Source organism: Protopterus annectens, chromosome 4.part1 (assembly GCF_019279795.1).
Source record: "Protopterus annectens isolate FY-2018-M chromosome 4.part1, PAN1.0, whole genome shotgun sequence".
Taxonomy (NCBI): Eukaryota; Metazoa; Chordata; order Ceratodontiformes; family Protopteridae; genus Protopterus; species Protopterus annectens.
In genome coordinates this window covers 578,621,941-578,649,743 of record NC_056734.1, presented here as the reverse complement: position 1 = coordinate 578,649,743, position 27,803 = coordinate 578,621,941, and the positions used below count along the sequence as shown (strand labels likewise).

General features: G+C 41.2%; 1 protein-coding gene across 1 annotated transcript in view; it reads right to left on the bottom strand.

The window, feature by feature from the left end:
• MB21D2 (Mab-21 domain containing 2) overlaps window positions 1-27,803 on the bottom strand; it is a 633,278-nt gene that overhangs the window by 464,494 nt on the left and 140,981 nt on the right. The gene's annotated exons all lie outside the window — the stretch shown is intronic.

Here is a 27,803-nt window from a genome sequence, read left to right as displayed (position 1 = left end):
TGGATAAAGTTTTAGCCAATATTTGAAAACTTAAGAGGGGAAAAGTGCAGACCATCCTTGAAAAAGCAAACTGGTCTGTTAACCATGTTCACCCAAGCTGACAAATATTGGATCTCCTTAGAATGACACAATAAAGACAGCCAGTTGTTTAACTCCATCATTTTTTGAGCATATTGTCGCATCATCCTTGTTGATGGTAATATGCAGCTCGGTGCTCGACTCATACCAGCCTGAGACACATAGTCTGAAAACTTCATAATGTCAATTGTCATACAGTCCAGGGAGGTACATCTCAGTTCATTTACATCTACATGGATTACGATGGAATCATACTGGTACCCGTGTCATAATGTCTTGACTGTGTGTGTGATTTGGCGGATCCAGGCACCGAATACGAAAATAACAGTCATCTTCTCCTTGTTCAGCCTGGTTAGAGGGACATCATTATATCTTACAATAGGGTTTCCTATGAGAAAATCCTGGGAAGTATGTTTGCTTGCCTTAGTAGCTTAGCTTTAGGGGCTTCATTGAGTGTGGCAGCATGCCTGGTGTTGTCATTTTTTTAGTGCCTTTGGGCTTGCTGAGGCATAGCTTTGACAACAGGCAGTCTAGGTGATCTTTACTGTTCGGCAAGACTGATTTTAAGTACTTTATCATACGTCTGTGTGTGTGTTAAATGCTATGTGAGGTGGATGTTGTTTGCGTGGCTTCAACAACCTGATGTAAGCTTGTATGCGAGAGTTCAGCCTCCAGTGTCATTGTGTAAGTACACATCTTGCATATTGCGTCTGCTTCATTAACTTATTATAGATGGGGGACACTTCCAGGTGTTTCTGCAGTAACATCCTACTGAAGCTTCTAGGCATTAAGTACTGCTTGTCCATATTTGCATTAATTCCCAAACCATGCTATATATGAAGTATTAAAAAATTATCTTAAAGCTAACAAAATGGTGAACACAACCATCTTGATATTCGATCTCTCTTTAGTGCAGGTAAAAATAAATATTTTTATTCTTATTGCCACAAATTTCATGTTTTTCAAAATATCTTGGTAACCAAATAGCAAAGACACAACTGCGTGGCCTCATATGAAAGCTCTCAGCTGGGTGAAAAAAATGAAACTGACAGTGTGTGTGTTGCTGAGATACTGTAAGTTGTTTACAAATTATTCTAAACTTGTGTTTACTATGACTTATAAAATCCAGTTTACGTCCTACAACCTAAAGAATACTATCACTATAAAATTAGTTTGCCATTTATACTCTTTTATAACCCATTTGTTCGAAATGCAAGGAAAAAAGAAATTATGCACTCAAAATAACGTTCCATCTGTGTTGTTGATCTTCATTTATCCTTGACCTGTGGGTTTGGTTCCGAAATCGGAACTGACTCAGCCTTACTACAGCCTGCAAGGACCAAAAACTCTCAAGCTCTTCTCCCTACCCATAAGGCTTCTCTCTATTTTACCTCAAATCGACTTTGTTGATTGACAGAACAAATGTATGTATCCCCAATATACTTTTGTGGTGACCATATCTGGTATAGGATGACTACAAAAATAGTAAATAAGGACACAGCTCTCTTCACCAAGAGATATCAAAGGATGGGGGTGGAAGGATGGGCTTTAAGGATAAAATGAAGATAGACAACACAGATAGAACATTATGGGGAGTACATAACTTCTTTATCTGATGTTGTAAATTTTCATTTATTCCTTGACCTGTGGGACAGAATCCCTAGCTACGTTTTACCTTGGGTGGACTCATAGAAAGATACTCCTAAGCACCATAGAGCCAAAGGATGCTCTTCCCCTGGAGGCCACATTCAATTTGTAATGAGTAATAAAAGGTATGTGGAGTAGCCCAAGTTGCTGCTGCGCAAATATCATCCAAGGAAGCTCTGAACTGAAAAGCTGTTGATGTGGCTACAGCTCTGGTAAGTGTGCCTTAACTGATCTAGTAACTTAACATTCTTTTTAATGTGTATGAAGGATATGCATAGTCTTTAAACCATCTAGAAAGAGTAACCTTATTTGCCAGTCTACCTAGTCTCTTGCACAAGAAAAGGCAATAAATAGTTGGTCAGAATTTCTCATAGACTTTGTTCTAAGAATGTAGAAACTTAACTGCCAGTGGACATCTAACAAATGCATATAGTATTCACCTTTGTTTGAAAATTTTAGAAAGAAAACTGGTAATTTTATAGTCTGGTTAATATTTGACTCCGAAACAACCTTTGGTAGGAAAGAAGGATTGGTCCTTAAGACCTGATCTGGGGGAAAAATAAAATATGGTGATTTACAAGATAATGTCTGAATCTCTTAAATTCTTCTAGCAGAGGTAATAGCTATTAACAAAGCTGCTTTCCAAGACAAGTACTTCAATTCACAAGTGGCTGCAGGCTCAAAGGGGGAATATATCAAAGTGTGGAGAACCAAACTGAGATCCCATCAATGTTCCTTTCAAAAAGGCCTTGCAAACTTTATGAGACATTAATGAGGCATCCTATAACCCATTGGGAAAATCTGAAATGGCCGCTAGTTGAATCCTGATGGTAGAGGCAGAAGCTCCTTATTCAAAAAGTAAGGTCAAAAAATTTAAAACTTTTGTGATATAGAACATTTCTCAGGCCCTATGATTACTATGAGCCCAACAGGATTTTTGTTTTCCATTTGCTGCAGTAAAGTTTTCTAGTGGAAGGTTTATGCGTGGCCATAATAATCTTACAGAGTGGAGAACACAAAGTTATGCCTGGCAATCAATAGAAGTGGAGAAACCATGCTGTGAGCTTTAAGTTCTGAAGGTTCAGGTGAACTAATCCCTCTGGCTGGAAGAAGGCGGTCCAGATTCCATGGTTGCTGAATCAGATGAGGCCAGAGAAAGGGGAACCAAATCTGTCGAGGCCAGAATGGGGCAATGAGAATAACTTTGCTCTTCAACCTGGTAGCTTTCTTCAGAAAGTGAGGGATTAACACTGTTGGTGGAATGGTGTATAGAAGTCCTGAGGGCCAATTGTGAAGGACAGCATCTCTTAGGGATTCTCCCAGAGGGGGATGAGGGCAAAATAGCTGCTGCACTTGTTGTTTAGCGGTGATGCAAAGAGGTCACAGCAAGGCTTGGCCCCAGCAGCGAAAAATCATTTAAGCCACTTTTGGGCTGAAAGACAACTCATGAGGCATGAGGATGCATCTGCTCAGCTTGTCTGCTATCACACTGGATGTCCCCAGTATGTGTGTTATCAGAAAGTGGTTGGAAGAGATCGCCTACTCCCAAACTTTGAGTGCTTCTTGACAAAGGGGATAAGACTTGGTCCCCTCTGTTTGCTGATGTACCAGACTACTGACATGTTGTCTGTCTGGACTGCAATTGTCACTGGAGGAAGAACAACTTGAAAGCCCTGCAACGCTAAACATCATTACCCTCCTCTCTAGGACACTGATATGCAAGTTGGCCTCTGTAAGTGACCAAGTGCTTTGGACTGTCTTGCCCAGATAATGCCCCCAACCAATCTGGGAGGTGTCCTTGGTCACTATGGCCTGGAGCTGAGGTAGTTAAGAAAGGCTGCCCCGCTAGAATGTTTGTGGAGTAAATCCACCAAAGTAGATTTTTTTTGCAACGGTTGATCACTAAAATATGATGAGACATTGGCTGATGAAGAATGGACCACTGGGATGCAAGAAGCCACTGTAGGATTCTCATGTGGAATCTTGCTAGAGGTACCAATGTAATGGTCACTGCCATGGAACCTAGAGCTTGCAGAACTAGAATTGTGGTTACTGTCTTGCTGATGATGATTTTCCTGACTTAAAATCTGATCTTTTCTAGACGGGGCAAGAGAAGAGAAGCTATGCAACTGTTTGTATTCAAACATGCCCCTATAAATTCCTTGGGATCAGATGAGATTTTTAATGGTTGAGGTGCTTGATGGGAGCAGTGATGAACCAGTCGTCTAAGTAAGGAAATGCTCTGTGTCCATGAAGTCTCAAGTGAGATGCTACCACTGCCATACATTTAATGAGAACCATGGGGGCTGTGGAGAGACCAAGGGGCAGTGGTCTGAACTGGTAGTGACTGGCTCCCAGACAGAAGTGGAGATATCTTCTGGAGCATTTGTCCATCTTGATGTAGTAATAAATGTCCTGAAGATCTGTTGAGCACATCCAATCATCCTTCCCTAAAAATGGAAGGATGGACTGAACCGTGACCATCCGGAATTTCGTCTGACGAACAGATTTGTTCAAAACAGTCAGATGCAAAATTGGTCTCCAGTCCCCTCTCTTCTTCAGCACTAAAAAGATTCTTGAGTAAATTCCAGACTCGTGATCTGATGGGACATAATGGATGACTCTTTTTTCCTAGCAGTTTTTTGATTTCTCGAACTGCTGGTTTCCTCTGACTGGGTGGAACATTGGGGATCCTTTTGAATTTTTTGGGGAGGTTGTGAAATGGAATTGTGTATCCTCTGGTAATAATCCTTTACACCCAAACATCTGTTATTTCTAGCCAGGCTTGTAGATGTAAGGATAATTGTCCCCAGACAGCTTTCAGAGGCAAGCAGTCAGGCCTCCCTTTAAAGGAACTGGTACGGTTTGGCTGAGAAAGAATCTCTAGAATCCCGATTTCACTTGCCACCTCTGCCACATGGATGGTGTCTTCAGTTAACCCGCCCCCGAGGGAGCCCACTAACACATGTGCCCTGTAAAGGCCCTTCAGACTTTTGGAACCACATTTCCCACTTCTCTAGTTCCTAGAGGACCACTGAGGAGTAGAAAAACATACGCCCACTGCAGAGAGTCTTTCCATCTTTCTCACACCTGGACAAGGTCTCTCGAACTTTTTGGCCAAAAAGAGAAGATCTGTCAAAGGCACATTGATGAAAGAAGACTTGAATATCTCCACAAATTTGCATAAGCGCATCCAGGCATGTCTACTTATGGCTATGCCGGAACCTGTTGGTCGTCCTTTCAGCTGCATGTGCTATGAGCCTCACGAACAATTTGGATATGGACTCGAGGGTGGCCCACTGAGAAGCAACCTTTTCTTGGACTCCTTCAGATATGGCTCCTACAAGGGTATTTTATAACTCCTTAATCAAATTCCTTTGGATTCTAGACTCTTGACTGGGAGTTTCTTTGTGGCTGCTGCAACAACCATATCATCTACTGCTAAGCCTTTTGCCAAAACTGAAAATCTTCAGGAGCTGAGATAGTTTTGTCTGGCCTCCTAGGGATCGGCTCTATGGAATCAGGAGCCTTCCATGCCCACTGCATGATCAGTTTAATGAGATCATAAGCTGGAGGAGTTACCACAAAAGTAGATGGGTGAGAACCAAAAGCTTCCATGTATACAGACTCCCCGGGGAAGGGATGATGAGACTTCCAGCAACCCCTCTGGTTAAGAATCTCAAGGATGTGTCCAAAAGAGACATCTTCAGGGGGTGACCTAGGGGAACCCTCCCCTTCATCATAGCATCCTCAGTGACAGATTCTTTCGGAGAATCCAAGTGCTTCCTCTTGCAGTTTTTCTAGACAGGAACTTCTTCAGCGGGATAATATGAAGAAGAGTCGGAAGAGGATAAGACCTGGACAGGTGTATCCTGGAGCTTTGGCCCTCGCTGTCCCGATACTGAGGCTGGATGAGAGTCAGAATGAGAGGAAGGCTCGGGGAGCAACTCTGATAGTGGGTACCCAGACATCTGCCCCCAGAGGACAAAGCCATCTCCACTGCCTGGAAAGCAGGACCCCCCCCCCCAAAGAGGGAAGGGAGCCCGGAACCTAGAATGACTGCCTCAGAACTGAGGTCACTCCCCGTTCTGAGGAGACCACCCCGCAACAATGAAGCCAGAGTGCAGCTCAGGCATGTCGAGGCCCCGAGGTGGAGGGATGGCTTCGAAAGAAATGGGAGTCAAAACCTGCTCCCCAGAACAGACAGTGAAACCTGCACCCCAAGAGCCCTCTGGTTCCAATAGGACCAAAGAGGTCAGGGTAGTAGTTGGCCCCGGAGATGAAGATCTGGCCAGAGCTAAAGCACTCAGTGCTGGAACGATCGGAGCCCGAGTCTCCAAAACCACAGATGGTGTCAGAGGAGGAAGATTTGGTGGCATTGTGGAAAAAGTAGTTCCACAACTTGATGCAGTCGGAACCAAGGACATAGAAGGTAATCCTCTTGCTGCAAGAACCTGATACACCAGCCTCAGCACATCCATTTCTGATAGGCTCTTGGTGAAGCAAACTGATTGAGTGGATTGAGATTCAGGTCTCTCTAAAAATGGATTAGGTAGTTGTCCTGCATATGGATCTACAGATGGGGGATACTGCATTCTTGGAAAAATGTACTCTGGTTCCTCAAGAATTATTTTCAAAACCACTGGTGTCGGTACCAGTACAGTGGATGGAACAGAAGTTGTGGGTTCTAAAATGTTGACACCAGAGCAGATACTTGAAAAGAAAGACAACGATACCAGAGTACTTGGAGCAGAGGCTTTCAGTTCCATTGTCATTTGTGGACCCTCTAGTTTAGGTTTCCTGGTCACAGGTATCGAGGGCGAGGTCGGTGCCAAGTGACTTTTCTTCTTATGCTTCTCAGTTTTCGAGGAGGAAGAAAGGTCCGTTTTAGATTTGGAACCAGGTAAGGCCTCCTCAAAAGATGATTTTAGCATGCCCTTTAACATCACTATTTTTTTGTTCAACTGAGGCCTGGTGACCGAATCCAGAGCATATTGAACAGTCTTCTTGAAGATGTAATGAGCCTCAACAATACACATGCAACAAATGACCATCAGAATTTGACATCTTCCTGTCGCAATTCTGACATTTTTTAAAGCCAGAAGTGCCCTTTCCTTTTTCAGCTGTATCTAGTACACGGAGCGGGAAATGGAAACTAGAAAAAGGGGAAAAAATTACAGTGAAGTGCTACCCCCAACAGTAGACAAGTAATACCAGTGGTATGTATAAATAAGATGACGACATGCTTTTTTTTTTTTTTAAGTAGCAAATGAAAGGGAAGGTAAGACAGTCTATCTATGGTAGTGAAGAGTTCACCAAAATGAAAAAAGGGCGAAAAGGACCTTGAATGAGAAAAAGAGTATAGTAGGGAGATTCTAGACTAATAAAGAGACACTAAGCAACAGAAAGACCGCAATTGCAAAAACAACTAAGGACATTTAGAATGTAATTGTACTTATCTTGAGATATTTGGCGGCACTTCTGACACTTGAAGCGGCGAACAACATCTAAAGTAAAATGGAGAGGAGCATTATGGGCAGGGAGAAAAGCTCGAGAGATTTTGGTCCTCATAGGCTGTAGTACGGACGTGTCTGTTCCAATTTCAGAACCAAACCCACAGGTCAAGGAATAAATGAAGATTGACAACATCAGATTAATTTGTTTCTAAGCAAAAGCTTATGCTCCACCCTGTGGAAGTTACAGTGCAAACTTCAGAGCTCCATTGGAGGGAATGAGTTAAGGATTAAGTGTCTGCCTGTAAAGAAGACAATTGCTACATTGTCTCAAGATGCCCATATCCATCAATCTGACTAAAGAGCAGTTATGAAACTGAATATCTATACTGTCCAGCATTTGATTGGTGAGCTACAAGGGGTGAGGTACTGGGGTTAGAAGGCTATAAATGGGCGCTTTGTTGGAGCACACTCATAAGGGTGCTTTACTGGGGAAGATTATCTTAAACAGTACTAAATTCTGTTAACTTTAATGTTTACACAATACTGAATTATATGCTCAATGCCCAACTAGCTGCACTGTATTTGCTGTATAGTGCCGCTTTACAGTTTTATGGACTGTTCTACAGAAAAAAAAAATGCTTTCTAGGTGTTTGGTACAGGACACTGCTAACCCATACAAAACATGCCAAACTTGTAGCAGCCCCCCCAAAAATATAACTAATGAACCCTCTGGCCAATAAAAGATAAATAAACCCAGTCCTCCTAATATAAAAAACACAGCCCACAAGTGCAACACTACCACAAACCAATTAAACAGCTAGCTGGAAATCTCTTGCTGAAGGTGATTTCAAGACAGTCTTACTGCAGTAACAATGACAGGAAGAGAAATGGTTTCCACTAAAAAATACACCGAGATGCACACATAAAAGCAGGAAATGGTAATGATCAATCAAAATAACTTAAGTAAGTGCAGTTTAGCAATCAAAGGTATTTAACTTTGCCTTGATGGCACTAAATACAAGTAAACCACTTCTGGAAGGCAGGCTAGGACTCCAAAGCTTTTCTAACCTCTAAGAAAATGTACAGAAGACAAGATGTAAATAAAGTAGGTTTACTCAAGAGCAATACTGATTTGCTGGGTGGGCACTCACTATCATGGATCTATGGAAAAAAATGGGTAGAAATAGTACATAAATGGATTACACAACAGCAATGAAAGAAAGTGTGATGAGATGGACTTTGGAAATTAGATTACCAAAAGAGACAGAAGCCAGAGAGACAGCCTTATAAAACCACCTCAGCAAAATGATGAGAGAGTTGGGAAAATTTTTCAAGGAACAAGCAGGCCAGCTAAGGAGGCATCCAATCAAAGTAAAGCCAATACTGGGGTTCTTTCAGAAGTTTTAACTTAATGTGTTAGTGGGGATGGGATAGACACAGAATGCAGCTTTAAATAGGTAAATGATAAGCATAATATAAAAGCACTGTAGCACAAACTGAAGCTGTGATAATTCTCTCACTACTGAGCTACACTATAAAGGTACTAGACTATGTAGAAATTTACCAGTAATACTGTTTATGAAAAAATGCAGTAATAAATGCCTGAGGCTCAAATATGGCAGAAGCATACAGTCCTGTCACAACTGTGAATTAATCTACGAGACAATGAATACCAGGGTTTAAAATACAAAACAACAGCATTTACATGTAATTCTAATTGTGAACATAGAAGTGCAGAATAAATAAACACCATCTTCTCACAACTGCAAATTAAAATACAAGACAAAGGTCCTGGCACAAACTAGAAAATGCAAACAGGTAATTTTTTTTGGCTAAAACATGGAAAAAGCAGAAACGTATGAAGTACTATCACCACATAGGTCACTGTACGTGCAACTTAAGCAGAATTGTAATAATTTTCTCTCCTCTTTAATAAAAAGCTAGTTACTCTCAGTTCTATACCTCTCCAAGTCTTGCATAAAATTACAATGCAACAAGTTAAAAAACAAACAAAAACTTTGGATTTCTTAGACCTTTAGCTCTGAACTGACTGGCCTTGAACTACCTCAATGCAAAGACAAGTCCTGAACTGCTTGACATATACTCAGTATACAAGAACCAGGGCTTAACAACAACCAATTAAACATTAAAAGTTCAGTGTATGTACTGGAATCACTAATAAAGATTTACAGACCTTAGCTAAAACACATACACTCCGTTAAAATGAATTTAAAGTCGGATCAAGAAATGAAAACACTTATCTGCCTTTTTCTAACAGAACTATCACAATGCCACAAACATCACATATTACAAAGTCGAACAACCACCTATATATAGTCTTTTAATGCCTAGCAACAAATTATATGCATTAGCATATTCTATGGAACTTAATTTGTCTGCAATTCATTTTTTTCTTAAATGCATTGCACTTATTTGCTCCTGCAAATGCCAATTTTTCTGTAACTTTGTTACTTTGTATTTTTCTAATTCTAACGTACTTGTAATTTTGCAAATTGTAATATTTGTACTTTTTCCGGAGCTTTTCTACCCAGGACTCCATTGAAAACGGGCTCCTCGTGGCCCAATGGACTATCCTGGCAAACAAACTGCAAATAAATAAATAAATATTAAAATTATTACTCATACCACTCAAACAAAAGGATAAATTACAGTAATCTGTACTTGTAAAGTTCATTATTAGTTTGCAAAAAGATCTGAGCACTATTACATTATGTGTCCCCCATTTTTTTTCAACATGCAGCTTTAGATCACTGTAACATACAATGGCTTATTAATATACTCATTTTTCAATGCTTGTTTTATCCTAGAAAGAACAATGTGGAACTATGATATATACCAGAATTCAACAGTTGTAACTTAAGCCAAAGAACTAGTTATGGAAAGGATGATAGTCCATCCTACAACACACACATACGTGCATGTAGACGCATACATGCAGACAAACTAGGCACACCTATAGGGGAGTCAAGAGGAATACCAATTCACCCATAGGCATGTGTTTGAGATGTGGGAAGAAACTGGAGCACTTGACAGAAAGCCAAAAGGACAAAGAGAGGAAATTCAGACTCTGCAAAGAAGCCAACTCAGTCAGAAACAGAAATAGAAAACCAAGTGTTGTGTGGCAATCAGTTTTAGCAGCTGCATCACTTTTCTGAAGTATGATAGTTTATTCTACCATAAACCAGGAAAACCCAAGTAGGCATACATGGTATATGCAGAATATTTAAAATGACAATAAAAATAATTAACTAACCATACAGACTGTAAAGCAAATAATAACAAAATGCAATGGTGATGCAACCACTACTCCACGTTAAAAATAGCTAGTATGATGCAACATATGGATCCACTGCATAATCAATTACATTACTCTCCAAGATTTTCTGTTATTTTGGTGTATTTATTTTTATAAACACAGGTATGCATTTTTGGTTCCTGTTGCACTGCAAGGAATGTAATGGTTTTCTGACAGCAAATACTTATGTACACTATTGCAGCAAGACCTTTGCATCTTGGCTCAGTTTTTTTATCTCTTTTTCTATGACCCATACACATTCAAGTGTGATGTAAATCTCTGCACTGCTTTAGAGTGTCTTGACATGACAGAAGATGTTTCATACCTCTTACGTGTCTGGATTTTCACAGAATATCCAGATTTTTAATCCATATATTTGGTCTTTCCTTCATAAAATAAGTAGTTTTCTGGAAAAATCATTAAAGGATTGAAGTCACTAAATAATGACAGACATTTGAGTTTCAGACTTCATCGTCCTCAGAAAATATATGTTAACACAAAACCTTATATTTTAGCAAATTTTCTACATTTATAAAAGCAATATTTAAACTCTGCCACTATTTTTGGGCCTTTGTATCCCCATTATTTTTGGCTCTGTCCAGATATTTTGCACTAAAAGGTTGAGTGGTATATGTGTTTATTTGCTGGAGCTGTGAAGTCAGCAAAAGAACAAGACACAAAAATAAAGTTCCAGGACCTTTAACAGTCTTTACTCAACCAGGCACAACTTCAGGATATGGCACATCCCTCACCAAATAAACAAATACAGTACATATTCATACATAAACAAATGTGGCTATCAAAACAGTTTACTTACCAATAAAACGATAAGACACCCAGCCATGATCAGTTTTAGAAAAAGCAGTATTTGGAGTATTGATTGCTGACAGAGGTGTTGAGATGGGGTTTTATTTTTATTTTCATTTGAAAACCAGGTTAAGTGGGCTGATGTGTGGATTTTATCTGCCATGACCTGGTACTGCAAATGGGTGTGGGGCGACCGATAAGAAATTCATGAATGTCTTTACATCCACTGTGTGTGTGTGTGTGTGTGTGTGTGTGTGTGTGTGTGTGTGTGTGTGTGTGTGTGTGTGTGTGTGTTGTCTTGATCAGATCTGCAGTCACTAGTGTTTGTGTGTTCACACACACACAAAACCAACATGTGTTTAAGAGGTGGCATGAGAGAAAGCCCAAACTAGAAAACATGTATCCCCCACTTTGAAAGCAATCTAAAATCAGAACTTTAACTCCAGAGATACAAGACAGAGATCTTAGCATTGAGTTGCTCTGACTGCTAATGCCCCCCCCACACACACACACAAACACAAACACACACACACACACACACACACACACACACAAAATGACCAAAAAAAAATACAAGTTAAAATACAATTCTGAATGGCTTTTCACAGATGACACAAACTTGCCTGCTTATGTGTAATATGATTCATTTTAATATGTCAAGTCAGTTTTTAAATCAAGAAAAGGTGCAGTCAGTAACATCTTCATAACTTGGGAATTACTGTATGAGAAACCCGGGCAAATCATTACTGAAAAAAGGTCACTAATTATTTGCGAGTTCCACTTCGCAACTTCAACCCATCACTTCATGTCTTCCAACATGGTGAATATGAAGGAAGAAGAGCTTGTAAGAAACTGAAATGAAGAGTTCAGGCGGCCTGATGTAAGTAGGGAATCTCCATTTGTAAAAAAGCAGTTCAACATCACACTTTAATATACACAATTACTGCTCCCACCAATACTTGGGATCAACAGTTCAGAGTAATGGTGAGTGCGGAAGACAGGTGAAGAAGAGAGTACAGGCAGGATGGAGTGAGTGGAGAAGAGTGTCAGGAGTGATTTGTGACTGATGAGTAACAATAAGAGTGAAAGGGAAGGTCTACAAGAGGGTAGTGAGACCAGCTATTTTATATGGGTTGGAGACGGTGGCATTGACAAAAAGGCAGGAGTCAGAGCTTGATGTGGCAGAGTTGAAGATGCGAGGATGGACAGGATTAGGAACAAGTATATTAGTGGGTCAGCCCAGGTTGGAAGGTTTGGAGACAAAGCCAGAGAGGCAAGATTACGTTGGTTTGGACATCTGCTGAGGAGGGATGCAGAGTATATTGGGAAAAAGATGCTAAGGATGAAGCTACCAGGTAACAGGAAAAGAGGAAGTTCTAAGATAAGGTTTATGGAATGTGGTGAGAGAGGGCATGCAGGTGGTTGGTGTGACAGAGCAAGATGCAGAGGACAGGAAGAAATGGAAGCATTTGATCTGCTGTGGCGACCAATGACGGGAGCAGCCAAAAGAAGAATTACTGCTCCCACCTATACCAACCTATGAAGTTTTCCTGTTTATAAAGCTGTTAATATACAAAGGAATCTTATCATCCAAAGCACACATTTATGCTATAAACCATAGTAAAACAAGATTGTTCACCTATCATTATCATGTGAGACACAAGGATTGTTCCACTTTTAAGCAGACTAAAGTGATTTTTATTTTCCGTACATTATCCTGATTAAACATATCCATAACATTAGATGTTTTTCCTCTCTTTTCCCCTTCTCCATTCTTATTAACCACTATTTCACCCTGCTGTCTAATCACCACTTTTATTCCCTAATCTGGCCTGCTTTGTAATATAATGGTGGTGGTGATGACCAGTCTGTAGCAGCCCATTGTCTGACCTATGGTTTTACTCCCCAAGGGCAGCTCCCTTTTGGCATTTACATTTTTTTAAAGTCAAGGCCAATGTCAAGAGCCTCTGACAGACCAAATCTCCAAATAATTGTAAATTAGCAACAGTCATACAACCCCCGCTAACACTAATGTTCTCCAAGAAAAGTCTGACACAGAAATAACTTTTGTAAGAACCATGGACTAAAACTAGACATCAAGAAATGCATAACAGTATCCTTCAGGAAATCATGCACCCGTGCAACACACTCCTAATAGTCAACCCAGTAGTCAGAGACTTGCGAGCACATGTAGGACAGTAATCTAGCCATTGACCATCACATGTCTACTGTGGTGAAGAAATTACAAGCAGTGAAGAAACCACTCTACAATGTGAAACTTATAAACAAAGCTATGGCATCTAGGCCTAAGGTGATCAATTTTCCACTATACTCAGCATTCAACAGACCTATCATTAAGTACAATGCCCCCTCTGATATGTATCTAACCAGGCACATCCAGCAAATGGAACATCCACAGAGGTTGCTCACTAAAAGAATACAGGCCATGAGTAACATGTCCTTTGTAGACTGCCTCAAAGTCCTATCCCCATACTCTGCTTCCTACAGGCTGTTGAGGGAAATCTATGCCTGGCATACAAGGCATTGTTAGAACCCACTTTGATAGATATTCTGTATCTCAGCAAAACAAGCAGCACTAGAACTATCCATTCCATGAGCATGTGGAATTACCCATTCTAAGGACATGCTAGAGAGACAGGCATGTATCCCAGAGATTATCCTTTCACTGGAACAAGCTCCCCATCCATGTGAAGTAGCATTACTCCCTAGCCCAATTCAAGTGTAACTTGGACAACTGAATGAGGAATACGAAATTCATCCCTTGTTTGGAATCTATGTCTCTAATTGATACAGGCAGACTGTAAATGGTTCATCTTCCAGGTCCCTGCTTCTAACTTTCCCATCTCCCAAGCCCCTTCTTACACTTATTAAGGGCAGCAGAACTTGTCAGAGATTTGAGATGCATGGCTAGGCTTAAAAAGGCTCTAATGGTCATTAGGCTCATAGGTGTGTACTAGGCTGTCATCAGACAATGCCACCATCACCTTGCCCCTGAATGAGTGGCACTGGCCACTCAATCCCATCTCTCCCCAGATTGCTCTTCCAGCAATTGAGATGCTAATCGATAATCAACATCCATCTACGTCATACAGCCACTACCGCACAACACTCTTGAGATGCACAGTGCAGTTGTAAATGTGGTCAATAATTGCAACTCTAGAACTTAGCTTGCCCCTATGGCAAAGGGGAATAAAGCTCTGCCTGCAGCCCAGATGGCCATTGTTCAGTTAGCTGTATGGGTTCAAAAGGGGCCAGGCAAGGAGGATAGGAGTGAGCTGTAAGCAGCAATTCTCCCATTATAAAAGGAAGAGGTAGTTCTGTTTGCTGCAGTGCCAGTACCCACAAGAATGTAGGTGATCTACATGCAGCAAGGAGCCTGATGAGGCCATGCCGATGTGCTGCTTATACAGGGGGTTGGCATATACGGCACCATTTATGCACCTTCTGCATAACAGCAATTGTGGAAATTCTAATTCACCAAAAGTAGGACATTACGATGGCCAACATGACAATCATGGCTGCCGACTACCTCGCACAACTCTTCCATCCTGAGCCTGATGAAATGGAAAGGCTCTTGTAGTGGCCAGATAAATGAAGAGTGGGCCGTGGTACTCTTCTTTTGTCTGAAGAATGGGTGAGCCTAGATTTTTTCTTCCACTGGAGGAACAAAGATGACTTGGGTGCTGGGATGGAAGCTATTGGACAGACTGTGTGAGCAAGTAAAATAAATAAATAAATAGACAAATGGGTTGCCTCTGTGACCTTACTACCTTTTGTAACATGAGTACGGCTTTACTCGCCTATATGTACCCATAATTACACAAAAAGAAAATGTTAAGGGTATTCGGAAGCCATGTAGGTTAAACACTTGTATGTTCTTAAGTGGTCATTTGCACAGCTCATGGGCTTCTACAACAGCAGGTTTAAGATGCACAGCAACCTTAGTCTGGCTGGGTGCTTCTTGCAGTTTTTACTGAATAGTTTGTTTATATGCCCTTTTTATCCTTTTGTTCAAGTATAAACATACACACATAATTAAGAAAAAATATACTCCAGAAAATAATGCTATAAACATTAAAAATGACTAGACTAGCCACTAAAAAAAGTTAAACCCAATAGGATTGGAGCAATACAGTTGCCAAATCACTTATTTAGTCCGTTCTGTTTTACAGAAACAGCATTCTAAACCTTGCACAGTAACATGTGCAAACTGTACATATGGAAATGAACAGAAACACAGAAACAGTCAACCTTTCAGTAAACTTCTCATCATAACTAGCTGCAAATATCAAACTAGGTAGATGACTGACATGGAAAACTGCTAATACAACCAAGGCTAACATGGATGTGAATTCACTGACCAGAAAAGCAAATTAAATCTCATTACCTTTTGTTGTTTTCATTTTATATTTTTCTGAAACTAGAGCACAGCATTACACAATAAGGTGAGCTGTCAATATATGCAAATGGCAAGCTAATGAACTCTGCAAAGCAGAACAAAAACAAACAGAAAAAGAAAATTAGAGAGAAAGACAGAAACAGCTGTCCTCCAAGCTACAGGACCACAATAACTTATAAAGGACCATCAAACATAATATATTAGCCCAGAAAAACAAATTAAAAGAAATGCTGGAGGCTCGACAAAGGAGAAAATAACATGCTGAAAAAACAGGTGCACTTGTTTCAATAAGGTAAACAGAGAAAACTGATAATCTAATGTAGCAAAGGCATATTACATTCAAATGAGCAAAACAGGAACAGATACAAATCTAGCCAATTACTACGTCATGCCAGTCGACAGCAAGAGAATGGAATATGACGTACAACTATTGCAAATGCAGTTTCAGCTAATCTACTAATGAATCACAAAAAGGAAGGAAAAGTAATAACAGTACACAAAAATCAAACACAATAACAGAAAGCAATTCTTGCAGTTGTACTCTGTTCATTAAGAAAATAAAAAATAAAAAGTTCAGGTTTCCTAGGAATACTATCTCTTCTAGTGTTGATGTGACCTTGGGGTAATTTGTTTTGGAAAGGGCTACAACCCCCACCCCATGCTTTTACCCAGTTTTGACTCCATGGTCACTGAAACTGTGGAAAAGACATCACAGGCACGTAATCAATACTTTAAATAGTTCCTTTTTTTTCTAGAGTGAGCGTCTCTTACAAACTGGCAATGTTTCAGGTGGCCTCTCTTTTTTTTTTTTCTCAGTCATTAACTTAGAAGGTGGACCACTACATGACTCTCGTCACTGACAAGCCATGACACAGGTACAAAACAAAAATATACAACAATAATTCTATAATGTACTACATCCGCACGACTGACCTCTATGTATATTAGATACCACCCTGCACCATGAATATATACAAACACATATATGCATAAACTTGAATATGCAGGTAATTAAGAACAGCAATGCAGCTTTCTGTATTCCTTTCCTGATTAAAGACAGAACGGTAGTAGTGAACTTCAGAGATGCCTGATCACAGGAATTAGTCCTGCTTTACATCAAATTGTGTTATATTATCTGAAGCAGCGTTACGGTTCAGGAATACAGTGCAAGTCACATCCCAATCAGCAATCATCAGTTAAGGTCAGTTATTAAAACTGCCATACAACACATCAAATGTGTTGACCATTCCTGCTTCTTCTATGAAACTATTACATGGGGGTTGGAAATGGATGCTTACGTAAGTTACCTCAGCTGCTTTTATTTTTAGCCCGTTTCCTGACATCTCTCGCAGTTTCCTTTGGGATTTCTTAAATTGACTGCAGGGAGTTTTGTTTTGCAAAGGAGACAGCTGGAATCTGTGTTCATGGTAAATGGCCTCATTTTAGCTATCTGTTTGCTCTGCTACTAAAAGTAATCCAAGTAACTTATTTAATGCAGGCTCACACCAAAGGACATCAGCTTATTTTATTCTCTACTGTCACTATGAAAACCTCAATATATACTCAAGAACATGTAAGTGGCAATTTGTTCTGCAGCAAGACGCTGCTAGCCAAGTTTACCACAGCAGAATACCAGTTTTCAGACTTTTCATCTCCCTTGTATAATTTGTATAGTATTTCTCTTTTCAATTATGCACCATAACGCTTGCTTATTATGTATGATTATCACACGAACATCTTTCTATAGCAAAGCAAGCATCTGTTAAGGCTGGTGGTATGCAGCCTAGTTAAATCAAAAGATGTACTGGAATTTTCAGATCAAATTACAGAAAGTTGCCTAATCCAGGAGATCACGTATCCCAATATAAGGGCAGATTTATGACTGCATCTTGATTATTTTTCCATGCTATTATCATTTATTCCTCAACCATAACAATAGTGAACTTATCAACTTCCTGGTCAGTTAATGTCGCACAAATAAGGAAAAATATTTGTCTAAACCTTAACTAAATGCTTTTTGTTGAGATTATAAAATATGTCAGCTATCATGTTCATGGCACTAGCTAAATAAAGTCCTGTGCTGCATGTTTCAGGCCCACAACACTGAAAATGCCCAGTTAAGTAGCTAACCTTGCACAACAAAGATTCACAGCTTTGAACATTATTTGCTAAGTATTTAAGTGTTTGACATGTTTAGGAACCAACCTCATGGACTGTCTCAAATGCATGTTAACCAATATTTGTGGGTTTGTAAAATATTTCAGGGAATAACAGTGCAAGACAATGTCATTTATTTTTACCAGGGTAGAACACTGTTCAAAGTTCACAACATAAGGCCATATAGAAAAAGCATGGTGAAAAACGTAACCCCAGATTATGAAAAACTGTTGCATTACGTGGAAACACCTGTCAGACTAAATTAAAAGCTATAGCAGACATGCCTAAAAAGGGGCTTGCCTTCAGCAGTGCAACCAGGAAATGTATGGTAAAACTCATACAAGAGTTTTTCCGTAATCTACCACAGGTATGTATAAGAAATAACATGCTCTCGTTCTATTATACTTTCAATACGTGTCCACGGCAACATTCCATGACCATATGTAAAAGAATGTAGAAAAGGATCCCATGTGCATAAAGCTTGTTACTGTAAGACTTGTGTGGTCTCCAGAATAAAAATATGCAAGTAATCAAGATGGGGGAATGTCAATCAGCAATGGATGTCAATGCACTTGAGTTCCTTTACACCAGACCACATTATGTGGCCATAAATGGGTACAAAGTGCTGGAGAGTTTGTTGAACTACTTTCACAAGCAGTTTCAGTGAAAACACACAACAGTTGAATTTGGAGGTACTACCTCTTCAGGTAAGCTAGCAAGTTCTTATCTTTGGTAATCAATCCTCTCCACTGTCAAGATTTTTGCCTTGTTTTTGTTCTGTTCCTCAAAAAAATGTGTGAACTGCTAGCAAATCAAGGAGGACTGAAACAACTATATAATGATATATACATTTAGACTTCAAACTCATTCTTCAGGAAAAAAAATACTACTCTGGATGCTTTCTAAGTTTATAACAGCAATATTTAAAATCTGTCCCTGACCCCCCCCCCCCAAGTTTTTTGGCCTTGTCTATATTTATTTTGCTTAGAAGTTGACATGTATGTTGGTAATTACAAAACTGCTTGTGAACTAGTCTTTTAAAATGTTTATACAAGGTCCTCGTATCATGAATCCGTCAGTATTGTCAGATAATTCAGTCCCAAGAGTAAATATGCTGCTCTTGTGAACATACCACTTATAAGGAATTGGGAAAATATGGCACAAGCTAACCAAGACAAGAAACAAGAAAGGGACTAGAAATGTTGCCTGCTTAGACTTTACCAAGGGTTCTATCAAAATGACCTCAAGAGTTTTACTGAACAAATTCCACAGGTTCTTAATGGATTATAAATCACTACTGTAGTTAGGGCAGGGTGAGAGGTGCAACTGCCCCGAGCCCAAAGTGCAGGAGAAACGCACAGCCATTCCAGATCTTTCTTTTATGTAATAATTGCATTTGCAGACAAAGCTAAGCACTGCAGCACTCCGTGTGTTTAAGAGTAAAAAAAAAAAAAGAAGAAAATGTCTTGAGCACTGCAGCTCTCCTTCCAGGCAGGATATAAACTGTAGCAAGCAGTTTTGAGCAGTTCAAAAGAAGAAATGATGTGCATCAGTCGAAGGAATGGTTGTGGAGGGCGTGGATCAAATTGGCCGATTACAGTAATTGTTTGTTTGTTTCATTCTCTTCTCTTGAACAGTTGAGGGGATAGGGCATTGGTTTGTGGAAATGGCTGGTTGAGACAGCTGCACAAACGGCTTGAAAAAGGACAACCTGGGCAGCAATACAGAGATTCTACTGGGAGGAAAGCAAAGTTTCCAGTGGAGTACCACAGCAATGGACGGCAGTAGAGCCCAGACATTTAGAGTGTGTATATAAGGGACTTTGGACATGGGTTATCAGAAAAGTTATGCATTGTTTCCTCCACAGGACTGGCCCAATGGATCCTCTACCTGCACCCAATCAGCCCATTTTAATCTGTGGGGCAACAGACTGGCACACCCAGGCTAGGTGAGAGAGCTACAACCCATTTGCTCCTGTCAGGATATCACAACTGGCCCATTCATTCTCCACAGTGACAGATGAGAGGTAGGGAGTGGGAAGTCTGCTGGTCCTAGAAGGCAGCCTATTCCATCCACATGGCGGATCACTGATCTCCACTACAGCTGTCTGCATCATGAAGAGAAAATGTGCACGTAGGTGTGTGTGTGTGCGTGCACGCTTGTATGTCGGTCTGTCCTCATGCACACAACTGCACATGTTCATAGGTTTGCACTCCATGGGTGTAACACCTAGTGTCACTACAAGGAGTCACCCAAGTGGGAAACAAGAGCTACCCCCTCTCTAGCCAAGATAGATAAGCCATCACTGGCCACTCACTCTCGTTCTCCAAGGCTAGCCCCATCAGATGCTTGAGCTACCAATCAAACACTAGTCACCTGGGCTACAGTCAGGGCTTTATTCCTCTATGCTACGCGAACTGGCAGAAAACTAGTCATTTCTGTTGATGACTCAGTATACAAAAGGGCTGCTACAAAAAGGCCTGGAAAGGATGAAGAGAGTCTTTGCAATAGTGGCCTATGAAGTGGAATCACAAATTCAGTACAGAAATATAAGGTGACACATCTGGGAAGTAAAAACAAAAAAAAAAAAAAAAAATTACCAAGAAAAGGACTACAGTGCTGGAAGAGAAACAGAAGAGAAAATGACTCGATTGTGATCATTCTTTTAGTTATTTTTGTTTAATTGGGTAAATAAGCTGATCCAGGGGCACTTTTCAGAAAAGGCAGTGAATGAATGTTAGGTTATAGGATGAGGTATCAGCAGTAGAAAAGTTGTTATTCTTCTCTAGACAGTTGAGATGACTCCATGCATACTACTGTGCAACAAGAATTTAAGTTCACAAGGATACAGACAGGACAGAGACAGTTAAGTGGAGGGCAATAACTGTGCATAACCTTCGCAAGGCACCATAGACATATAGACTAGATGAGTTCAATACATACATACATAAATAGTCTTGAAAAAAGACAAGGAAAAGATAAGCTACATCAAAACTAATGATGCCAAGAGTAAAATAGGTCACAATTTGAAGATAAAAAGCAGACACCTTAGATGACATGCAAGAAAGCACTTTCACAGAAACAGTGGTATATGCAATCCTAAAACAGCTGGTAGGAAAAAATGTTGCTTATGCAGGATCTGCAATTCACTCAGCAGGTGGCCATGAAAGGACTAGGTGGGTCATACAATCCTTACTGGAGATCAAAATCTGCATTTCTAATTTATGAACTGAGAGTCAGCAGATGAAAGTTTTAAACATGAGCCACCAGCAGTTGTCTAATCTGCAGTCATTTGCTGAGAGAAATTAAGCAAAATAGCCTACAGAATACTGCTACTGCTATACTAAGCACATGGGTTTGAAGGAGCCACAGTACTTTATATACTGTACAGACAAGACAAGAGAATCTGAGCCAGATCTGTTATGCGAGGAGGAATGGAGCCCTGATCTTTGCATTAGGGACCTGAAAGGCACTTACAATGGGAAGGTGGGAGAGGACTGGCAATTGTTAGCTGGACTACCTTAGAAGGAGGAAAGGGAGGGCTCTGGGTTGGTCCACAAGAAGGACCCAGTTAACTGCATTTGCAATATGTGGTGCACCACATACAGCAAAACACAAACACACACACACACACACACACACACACACACACACACACACACACACACACACACACACACACACACACACACACACACACACACACTCACTTATGAATGGCATACAAAGCATTGCAGCATTTGCTTAGAATACCCCCTGGTGACCTCAATACAACAGGACATTCAGCCTTAATAAAATTAATACCAACCATAACATAAACTGTGACAACTCCATACCTCAGACTTCCACGTCTATGAAATAAATTTCCTCCCTGTTAACTAAACTAAGACAATCAATCCATAGGAACTGGACAACTGCACTCTAAAGTTACATCATGGTATCTAATGAATCAAGCTCCTCAGTGGATAGCTGGCCGTTAGCATATCCACCAAACTTAATGAGCCTCAGAAACAGATGACTTTTACATGAAGTAAATTGCCTAGAAGTTCTAAACAGCACGTCCAGTCTCCACTGCACATCAGAGGGAGGACAAACTAAAAGATGACCAACAAAAAAAAGGACTCTAGGAATAGTCACAAAGTCCACTAATAGTCACAAAGTCCACTAAAATTTAATACTGGCCTTTAAAAGCTGCATTTTCTTTCCTGACATAAACATAAAAAAAGTCTTAAACAGAATCATAGTCACAAAGTACAGTTTTGTACCTACCATAAATGTAGATGTTCGAAGATCCACATTGCTGCAGTCCTAACACTTGGGTAGTCCGCTGTCCCTCGGTCGGCCCAAATATCAGAGTATAAGGCTGACGTCGGTCAAGGCGCATTTGACTGACATCAGAACGTCAGGGTACAAATGCGCATGACCGACGTCATATCCTCAGTCTTTTCTTGCCCCAGATGTCAGAAGACCCTAAAAAGAAAGGTCAAAACCCATAGACAACAACTAAACAACCAACCAGCCTAACACCAGAAATATGTACAATATATACAATATATACACTATACCTCAGAGGGATAACCCAGGCCACACAACCACCTCAAACTACAGAGGGGAAGGAGGGAGGGTAAATTGGACTGCAGCAATGTGGATCTTCGAACATCTACATTTATGGTAGGTATAAAACTGTACTATGTTCTTCATCTCACATTGCTGCAGTCCTAACACTTGGGTAGAATCCCAAAGCAGAGGTAAGGGAGGATGGCTAAACTATAATGAAGCAGGGGCTGCCAAAATGCCCTGCAACACAGCAGTGGCAAAACCAGCCCTGGATTTAGAGTACAGAGGAAGGTGGTAATTCCTAGAGAAGGTATGCACTGAACTCCAAGTGGCTGCCTCCAAAATATCCTTAGTAGCCACCCCTCAAAAAGCTGTTGAAGTGGCAGTAGCCCTAGTGGAATGAGGCCTAATCCCAGCTGGAATCTCTTTGCCATGATGGGAATAACAGAAAGCAATGCAAAATCCAATCCACTTAGAAATAGTTTGTTTTGACACGGGCTTGCCCTGAGAGCACAAAGCAAAAGAAACTAATAACTGCTGAGATTGTCTGAACCCTTTAGTTCTGTCCAAATAATATCGCAACTGCCTGTGTACATCTAAAGTGTGCAAAATCTTTTCCCCTTTAGTTTGGGGATTTGCATAAAAAGTAGGCAAATGAATAGTTTGGTTTAAAGCCACACTAGAAACCACTTTAGGCATAAAGGAAGGATTAGTACGTAAAGATACCCTATCCTTATGGAAAATTAAGAAAGGCTCAACTGCCATAAGGGCCTGCAATTCAGAAACCCTTCTTGCAGAGGTAATGGCCAATAAAAAAGCAGTCTTCCATGACAAATATTTCAACTCAGCAGTAGCTGCAGGCTCAAAAGGTTGTAGAGTGAGTTTCTCCAACACAAAATTGAGATCCCAAGCAGGAGTAGGAGCTCTACGTGGGGGTCTTATATTCTTTGCCCCTCTAAGAAATTGCTTGAACAAAGGATGAGAAAACAATGGTGGGTCACAGTCGTAGTGAGCTGAAATTGCTGCAGCATGAATCTTAATAGAAGAGAAGGACAAACCTTTGTCCAATAACTCAGTAAGATATTGAAGAGCCACACTTAAATCAGGCTCAGAAACATCCAAATCCTTAGCTGCACTCCAAAATAAAAATCTCTTCCATTTATCTGCGTACACTTTCCTTGTACTAGGCCTTCTAGCTTCCAAAATCACATTCAAAACTTGTTGTGAAAGTTGAGACCCTTTATGGCTTAAAACAGAATATGCCATGCTGTTAGGTGAAGAGAGTGAAGCTTGACATTGAGCAAATGACTGTCCTCCTGGGACAACAGATGAGGAATCAAAGGCAAAGGCCATGGAGGCTTCCGTACCAGACTTCTCAGTAATGGGTACCAGTGCTGTCGAGGCCAATCTGGAGCTATCAAAATCATCCTTGGCTTGTCCTGTCTGACCTTCAGAAGTACCTTTGGGAGGAGAGGCAGAGGTGGAAAGGCATACACATGAAGATTTTTCCAACTGAAAGAAAGAGCATCCACTTTCCAAGCTGTGGGATGAAACAGCTTTGTGCAAAACTTTGGCAGCTGGTGGTTTAGTGGAGAAGCGAACAGATCTATGTCTGGAGTTCCCCAGGACACTGTCAATTTCTGAAATACATGAAGATCCAGTTTCCACTCGTGGGGATCCATGATTTGTCTGCTTAACACATCTGCTAAGGAGTTCTGTGCTCCCGGCAGAAACCTTGCCTGAAGACTTAGTTGTAAACTGAGAGCAGTCTCCCACAAAATCATTGCTTGCCTGCATAGAGGATAAGAATGTGTTCCCCCTTGCTTGTCGATGTACCACATGACAGTAGTGTTGTCTGTTAGAATCAACACCTGCCCTGGAAGAAGTAAATCCTTGAAAGCTATTAATGCAAACTGGACTGCTAACATCTCCTTCAAGTTGATATGTAGATGCTGTAGTCTGACAGGCCACTTGTCTTGTATCCACTTTCCGTTTAGATGAGCTCCCCAAGCTTTGTCTGAGGCATCTGTCGTTAAAATTTGACTCGCCTCTGGCCGGGTCACAGACAGTCCCTTGTTTAGGTGACATTCCTGAGCCCACCACAAAAATTCCTTTTGAATGCAAGGTATTATTTGAATGACAGTGTCCAGATGTTGGCAGTGCTGTGTCCATACATTTTTGAGATACCATTGCAACTTCCTCATATGCAGTTTGGCATTGGGAAGCACCAGAATACAAGATGCCATGAACCCTAAGGCTTGAAGGACTGTCCTTGCAGTCAGCCCGGACTGAAGAGATAGATGATGGAAGTAAAGGGAAAGATTCTTTTGTTTGTCCGGGGTTAGAAAGGCCATCTGGGATGCTGTATTCAGTCTTACTCCCAGAAAGCACATGTCTTGAGAGGGTACTAGACTGGACTTTATTTCGTTCACAGAATACCCCAGGCATCTTAGCACTGCTATCACATATTCCAAATGACGAAGAAGCTCGTCCTTCCTTGAGCCAGTATCAGGCAATCGTCCAAATAAGGATAGATTTGTATTCCTTTTAGCCTGAAGAAAGCTATCACTGGAGCCAGAACTTTTGTAAATACTCTGGACGCAGTAGATAAGCCAAAGGGCAATGCAGAGAACTGATAGTGAAAAGTCCCAGTCCGAAAACGCAGATACTTCCTGCAACTTAGCCTGATAGGAACATGAAGGTAAGCCTCCTTGAGATCCAAAGTTACCATCCAGTGATCCTTGCCCAGTAGAGGTAAAAGCTGTTGTAACGTCAACATTTTGAACTTGGGAATGTCCAGATAAGTGTTGAGGATAGATAAATCCAAAATTGGTCTCCACGTGTTCCCCTTTTTTGGCACAAGGAACAGGCGAGAATAAAATCCTAGGCCCCTTTCTGGCATAGGAACCGGCTGTATGGCCCCTATTTGGAGTAACAGAGAAATTTGCTTGTGAGCCTCTATTCTTTGTTGAGGAGGAATGTCTGGCATGCCTTTGAAAGGAGGCAAGGTATGGAAATAAAACCTGTAACCGTGATGTATGATATCCAGTACCCATCTGTCTTGGGTAATCAAACTCCAATTTTCTTTGAAAAGTGCCAACCTTCCTCCCAAAGGTGCTGCCAGGCGAGAAGGTTCCGGCAGCTGAAAAGGTAGGTCATTGGGTCTGTTTACGAAAGGACTGACCCCTGCCCTCACCCGAAGACTGTGCAGAACTCCCTGTCCTAGGCCTGAAAGAGCCCTGACCTCTGCCCCTGCCACGTCTAGATCTACCCCTAGACTGGGAATCATAAGAAGGATACGTCCACCCTTTAGTAGGCCAATTTCTACTAAACTTTGGAGGCTGAACCTGCAAAAAATCTTTAACAGTCTGCATAGACTTAGCCTTGTCTTCCATTTTCTTTAAAACTGCCTCAACAGGAGAACCAAACAAGACATCAGATTGCAAAGGGGCATCCAAAATCCTAGTTTTAACATGGTCAGATAAATTTTGATCCCTCAGCCAGGCATGCCTGCGAAGAACTGACCCAGTGGCAGCCACCCTAGACGAGGCCTGTACAGCATCAAAACCACATTGCAAAGAATGCTTACCCACCTGTTCAGAAACATGCACTAAATCTTGTAACTCTTTACAATCAATACCTTCCGCCAGAGCATCAACCTTAGATTTCAACTGTGAAAGGAGATAATTTTGATATTTCAACATGTGAAACTGGCAATTCAAAGCTCTCATGGCTAGAGTGGAAGAAGTATAAACTTTCTTTCCCCATCTATCCAAGGCCCTGGCCTCTTTATCTGCAGGAACCGGATTCTTGACAACAGAAGCCTTTACACCCTTAGGCCCCTGGCTAACAGTTTCTGGGTCTGCCCTAGGACTCCTAAAAAGATACTTATGAACTTCAGGCACCCTGTAATACCTATCTGGTTTAACAGGAGCAGGAGGCAAAGAATCAGGATTAAGCGAAGCCTCTGCAAACACATCTTCCACTACATTCAGAACAGGAGGTATAGCTAAAGGCCTATGCTGGGGTAAAAACAAAAATTCCCTAAGCCTTTTCCTGGAATCAGAGAAATCCTGAACTTCCCATTTAAAATGCTCTCTCATGGAGTGAAGGGTCTCTGAAAAAGAAAAATCCTCAGGAGGAGAAGCAGAAGGAGTAGAATCATCCACATCAGAATCAGAATAATGAGAATACTCCTGCAAGTCTTCAGTCAAGACTCAGACACATCCAAGCCTGCTCATAATCCCCCAACACAGGTTCCATCCTAGGCCTCTTATCAGGAGGGGGCATAGAGCCTCTAATTAAAGTAATTAAATCTTCTGCCATTTTAAGCATGTGCTTTTTGGGCACAGAACCTGAAGAACTAGGAGTGACACCCACAGAAGCAAAACTAGACCTGCCTCTAGAAGAAGCCTTGGAAGCAGAAAGAGAGGGCCTAGACACCTTAGGAAGGGAGGGGAGTACAGTTACCTGAGAAGCCCCTACAGCCTGACCTGCCTCCTGGGAGGCCACATCCTGTAAAAACACAGTTTCTCCCTGGGACTCCATAGAGGCCTCCGTCGGAACCACCGGTTCCACTGACGCCTCTAAAGAACCGGCGTCCGGTTCGGACGACTCCTCTAACCTAGGTTTAACTGCCTTGTCCTTGCGCTTCTTTGAGGAAGCCGGCGTCGAGCATCCGACGGCATATTGTAATTGCACCGCTTCCCAAAGACCAACCTGGCACAATCCAACCTACGCTTTATAGTGCGTTTATTGAACCTAGCACAAAAGCGACACCCAACAACGTCGTGCTCAGGTCCCAAACAAGGTATACACAAATTATGGTAATCCCTATGCGGTATCTGTTTCCCACAAGAAATACAGTTATTCACTTTTTCTGACATCCGGTAAACCACTGAGGCAAGAAAAAACCAAAATATTCCCCAACCGGGTACTTAACCAACTCTGACTTCGGTCTGAAACTCCGAATTCGAAAAATTTCAGAACGCCGAACGGCACTTGCAACACTGCTTCTGCATCGGACCATGCGGCAAAAAAGACTGAGGATATGACGTCGGTCATGCGCATTTGTACCCTGACGTTCTGATGTCAGTCAAATGCGCCTTGACCGACGTCAGCCTTATACTCTGATATTCGGGCCGACCGAGGGACAGCGGACTACCCAAGTGTTAGGACTGCAGCAATATGAGATGAAGAACATCTGTTCTTGCAGGATAAGTTGGATGTCTATTTTCTTGAAAAGTAACTGTATCTCCCTCCTTGTCCATTTTTCATCTCAAATGGGCTACCCAGAGAGAGTGGGAATGAAGGGACATAATTTCACATAAATGCCAAACACTGACCCTTCTCTACGGCTATGACA